The sequence below is a fragment of the Lycorma delicatula genome, chromosome 13 (assembly GCF_047948215.1).
Source record: "Lycorma delicatula isolate Av1 chromosome 13, ASM4794821v1, whole genome shotgun sequence".
NCBI classification, from domain to species: domain Eukaryota; kingdom Metazoa; phylum Arthropoda; class Insecta; order Hemiptera; family Fulgoridae; genus Lycorma; species Lycorma delicatula.
In genome coordinates, this window is record NC_134467.1 from 35,022,936 (window position 1) to 35,029,271 (window position 6,336).

Genomic DNA, 6,336 nt, shown 5'->3' on the forward strand with positions numbered 1-6,336 from the left:
GGGATAAATGCTCCATATCTAGAAGAAATTTGACAATTTTCTTCAAAATCGGTATCCAGTAATTCTGGTGATATAAGATGTGAGACACTGAACACACACACACACACACACATGGGCATAAGAAAATCCGGAAAATTTCTATACAGCATTTCAGTTCCTTAGGTGTCAATACCTTTATATGCGATAAATACAGCTTATGCCCAAATTAGACCGATTATAATACTTTCCCTTCAGCAGCTATAGCTCTGGTAAACGCTGCACGGGAAAGTAAAATAATCATAAATACCAATGTTATAATAGCAAAATGGTAGTCTCTTGGACTTTCATCTACGAGTCCCGTGTTGGCAACGTGTCATTTTTTCGAACTCTATAATAAATCCATAATCATAATCCGTTATCATGTCCTTAGGCCTAGTCGAGTGTGGAACGATGGCGAATACAAGTACTTTCACTGTCGAAGCGTGTCTGTAGCTTATGGGCGGTTCTACGTAGGTCCATACACATGGAAACATTGCAAATAATTTTGCAACAGGGATTTTTCTTGATTCAATACGCAGTGGGATGCTAAGAACTGGAGCTATGAAGTGAGGTGTTCTGGAGGCAAAAACTAACAATTCAACCAATAAAATTAACGCGCAACGTTTTGCACATTAAGGCATTCCAAGGTTGACCTTACGAAACCGAAATGCGGACTTGAAAGTTTAATGAGTCAAGCCACAGTTGATTAGTTGAGTGACAATGAACTTGATCGACGTGTTTATGCATATCGGTTATTGCTTGAAGGCTTGAGAGCTGAGAGAAAACAATAAAAATTATGTGTTTTCAGACGAATGTAGTATTTATAGAAACTTCCTAACCGAAATGTTTTTTCTAACCGAAAAACAATCCCCAACTTTTTTGCAGAAATCGATTTCTTCCAAAAAGTCGCCTCATGTTTTGTGTGTGCTGGTATGACTACTGAACATTTCCTTTCTTCTTATTTTTTCGATGGTGCAGTTAATCAACACAGTTACCTAAGAGCAATCGACGATTGTTTGCTTCTAGAATTGATGGCAAAAGTGATCGCTGACATCGTTACGTTTCAGCAAGTTGACGCTAAATTGCATTTTTCTTTGAATGTCCGAAGACACCTGATTGCAAATATTCCGAATCGATGGATTGGACGTGTCAGAAGATTTTCCAGCTGAATGATAAAAAAAATACCTGACCTCACTATAAGTGGAAAAATACTATGGGATTTTGTGAAAGAAGAGATCCAAAAACAGGCAGATACCTGAACAACGAACAACTCCAAGACGCTATTCGGTCAGCGTTTGAAATTATATCTCCTGATATGCTGTTGCAGGAATCCGAACATGGAGGTGTATTTAGCTATGCATTGAACATGGTGAAATCCATACAGACGTTTTAGATCCATAGAAGGTAAACTTCACCAGTCCTAATAATTTCATGTTTAACGTAATGGGACTTCCCGCTCACAGGGTACAATCCTTAATAACAGTAGTGTATCTTTCGCTCGATGGAAGACGGACATAAGAAACATTCTTTTGTTTTTCTTCAAATTTCACATATACCTATTTCTGAGGGTAAAATATTCTAACATTACATTTTCCTCTTGACAAAAAAGAGTTATCTATTTTCATCTTCAAATCGTTCCCGTCAATTACAGAGTATTTAGGGGTTATGGAGTAATACGTCCGCATACACTTTCCTTAAAAAAAAATGTCGAATATAGGTACACTATACATACGAAATTCTATGCTACAAAAATTAGGCTGGTACATTCCTTAATCTACATCTTCATGAAATAAACAAAAACTTCTATTTACAGATTGCTGGGTTGAACAATATACTTCTCATAAACGAACAGAATTGCAACAAGTTGCCTTTACACTAGTCAATTTATTTTTTCTAGTTTAAAGAAAAAGAGACATTTTATTTGTTTGTATGTAAAAACTTTGTTTGAAGTGAAACTTGGACAATCGGAGTATCTGAGAAGAAAAGATTAGAAGCTTTTGAAATGTGGTGCTATAGGAGAATGTTAAAAATCAGACGGGTGGATAAAGTGACAAATGAAGAGGTATTGCGACAAATAGATGACGAAAGAAGCATTTGGAAAAATATAGTTAAAAGAAGAGACAGACTTATAGGCCACATATTAAGGCATCCTGGAATAGTCGCTTTAATATTGGAAGGACAGGTAGAAGGAAAAAATTGTGTAGGCAGGCCACGTTTGGAATATGTAAAACAAATTGTTAGGGATGTAGGCTCTAGAGGGTATACTGAAATGAAACGACTAGTACTAGATAGGGAATCGAGAAATACGCTACAATACATGTAGGTGCAGAAATTAAGGGCGTTTATAAGGGCGAAATTTATCACCATCAAACACTTGGTAACAAACATTTCCAAGCCTGTTTCTGATTTGTCTTCTTTTATTTATACTTCTACTTCCTCTAATTTTTTATTAAAATTTGCTTTAAAATTTTATTAAATTCATACTATTGTCAAAGAAATTTTCTATTACTTTTTCACAGTTTCTAATAGTAGCAGAATGATTAATTTTGTACTTGGATCAGAAATATAACACGTAATTCAAATTTAGTTTTTACATCAAATATTTGTATTCTTTTTTTACGTCAGTATAATACAGTTTTAACTACGCGGCTAGAATTATTACCATAATGAGGGTCTTCACGAAATAAATTTGCAATATCATGTAAGTAGTTCAACCATCATAAGCCTACTCATCAACAACTGACCAAATCAGAAGCGAGTATTCTTTTTATCTATCAGCAGTTTTTTTTACATTCATTTTAATCTAACTTCACTAAATACCGACAATGAAATTATCATAATAACATTAACAGAATCGTTTGCAAAAAAGCTTCAAAATCTTCACACTTTTAGACATTGATAATTGTTCGTATTTCTCCTTTATTATTGTTATTTTTAGTAAAATTTTGTTCACAATCACAGGTTAATAATTATTAATAAATCAATATATATAAATTTAAAAAAAAATTGTTATAAAAAAAGGAAATTAAGTCCTGTTCAAATCCGTGTGGTATCCCATTCAAGAATGAAATATTTCATTAATTAAAATTTCGATTGGTTATAACTCTGAAACCAATTAAAAAGTGTACCACATAAAATACATCGTTGATAATCATTGAATGAGGGCTTATTACTACAGTTAAGAAAAAGTCTGAAATCAAAATGTTTTAGGGTTTTTTTGAATACTTTTGGTTCAATCTATTGCATTTAAAATGAGAGGTGCACAGTTAGATGTTACAACAGTCCTAAATTCAAAATTTCAACAAACTACCACTAATCGTTATCGAGTTATGTTAGATGCATAAATATGAACGTACGTACAGACGTCACGCCGAAACTAGCCAAAATGGTTTCAGAGATGGTCAAAATGGATATTTCGTTTGAAATCTGAAAACCGAAATTTTTCGCGATTACAATATTTCTTATACTTCTTACAAGAAAGTAAAAATAGTTACATCACAGAACCTGACGTTTCATTAAAAACAAAAAGAAAAAATTAAATTATTCATAGAGACAGTATACATTTAATCTGTCAATCGAGATCATAAAATCAAGTTAGGCCTCTTAAATCGCAACACTTTTGATCTTATAGGTTCAATACTATGAAATTACGATTTCTCAAGCAAATCATTTTTTTTCCACTTCAACCCTTACGTCAAGGATTTATGTAAATATTAGGGTTTCCAATTACGATAAACATTCATAATGTCTGTAAACTTATCAAAAAAACTTTTAACCGTAATTGTTATATTAAAAATACTAGTTTTTAACGCATACACACCCCTTCAATTCCTAACATTTAATAAAAGCTTCAATTTAAGTAATCGAGTTGCTTGTATTTTTTTATCATATGGAAGTAACTGAAGGATGCTTTCAAACATCTGATAATAAAGAATAATTATATTTTTTCTCTTTATTCCTAGAGAAGATTTAATATAATTTTTAATACCAAAATAACGTTTTAATTCCAGTAACGTTTACCTAATAATTAATAATTAAGAGTAATGATTATTCTTACCGATACAACTTAATGTTATTTTAAACATTTATTTTTAAATTAATTCCAATATAATTTAAATATTCGGTTTTGGTCACACAAGTTCAGTAAATAAAAAAATTATTTGCTGATCTCCGTGGCGGAGTTGTAGCGACTCGGCTATTCACCTAGAGATCCTGGGTTCGAATACAAGACCGGCGTGGGGATCATTTGACATACTACAAATTTCCATCGGGATCATATCCATAGCAAAAGTTGATGAAGGTAAAACGAAAAAAAAATTATATATGAATATTTATTATTATTATTATTATTAATATGATCAAATAAATGAAAGTGGAAAAACATTTACAGTATGATTATGATTAATTAATTAACCATTCGCATTTCTTGCACCTCTATTGAAATCTTTTACATCATCTCGTTAGTTAACATTTGTTTTACATCATCACGTTTGTTGCCAATGCAGGCGCTGCATCGGCAAATAACACAACCTATCACGAACCATACGCTTGACTACACGAAGTCAACTTACTGTTATCAATATGGCTATGATATATATTGCATTATATATATATATTGCATTATATATTATATAATATATATATATATTGCATTTCTACTTAAATCTACTAAATTATATATCTAATGTCTCCTTAAGCCTATCTTAAGGAATTAAAAAATCAAAATATTCAGAAAAATATTCTCAACGTACTAATATTTATTTTTTTAAATATTACTGTAAAATACTAAATATTCTCACAGACATGAGTATACGAATGCTTGGAGAGTCCAGGGAGCAAAGTATACTAATGAGACATTCGGGCGATCGAGCAAGTCCCAACCGGCTATTTTTTAAATAAATAATTGTAAAAAAAATAACTCAATTTATACATTTTAGGCGATTCAAATCGATATAAATGAAAAAGAAAATTAACCCAAGCTGTTTAATAGCAAATATAGTCCTTCATGTTTATCATAGAATTTCCACATATAAAACTAGTATCTCAATCACGGCTTCGCCAACCCTATATGATCAATTTTCTTTTCCGATAAATTTATTTTTAATTTATAAATTTTGTCATGTGACGGGAGCCAGGTGAAACTTGCAACATTGTAAATACAGTAATAGTGGCCGTGCTTCTGTTGATCAAGCTGCCACATTGTTGAGCATCGCACTCCTTAACCCGTTTATATTCAGAAAAAAACCCTAAAATGATTTTTAAGTATTTATCTTAAGCGGATTTGAAAGACCAAGTATATATAAATATCTCATTTCGTATATTAGAAAATGGATAAAATTTGAATCATTTTTCAAAAATTTTCACATTTCTTCAACCGTTGTAAGAGATCTAATTTCTGGAGATCTAGAAACTGATTTTTACGAATTTACATGAAGATTATATTCACCAGAAATCAAAATAAGCCACATTTGTTACCGACAAACTCAACAAAATATTAAATTAAATTTTTTTTTAATTTTTTAATTCTACACATTCGGAATTTCATATACATACGGGTCCCGATCATACGAAAGACACGTCACCAAAATTTATAAAGGAAATATTAAATCTGTAACAAACATAATCCTGATTGTGGCGGCGTTGCATGTTATGACCTACCTTTTACAAGATTACATTTATAAAAAAACAACCTCTTAATCACTTTGTATGCTATCGAAAATCTAATTATAAAGGAGAATAAAAACATAGTGGACAATTTATGAGTAGTGGGGGAAGATGGTATCGCAAGAAATTATATACATTGCGATCTACGGCTTAAATTCGGCCTTCAGGCATTTTCAAGAAATTGAAAACCTTTTCTTCATCATCACACTGATAATCGGGTCGATTTCTTTGTATACTTTTCCGTTAGTGGGAATTTTCCAGATCCCATTTTTCTGATAATATTTGCTTAAATATATTCAAACACTTCTATGTCCTGCTTTATTTAGTTTTAGCTAATTCGGTTTTAGCTTCAATTTAATTTGAAAAACGTTTCCTTGGTATACACTGCCTTTGCGAGAATGACTGTTTTGTATAGGCTCGGCGAATTTTGGAGTTACTAAAAGGTATTTTTTATTGTAGTTCTACCGGGTTAAATCTTGTACTTTTTTAATTTTGGGCAATCTGGTTTGCAAAGGAAATCATTATTTTAATTTGAAGTTGATGATTTCCTCTAAATATTTTTATCTGATTAAATATTCTAATTAAATTATTATAATAATAAAAATTTATTAAATGTCTCTGATTTTTAAATACAAGGTATTTCCTTTTGCCATT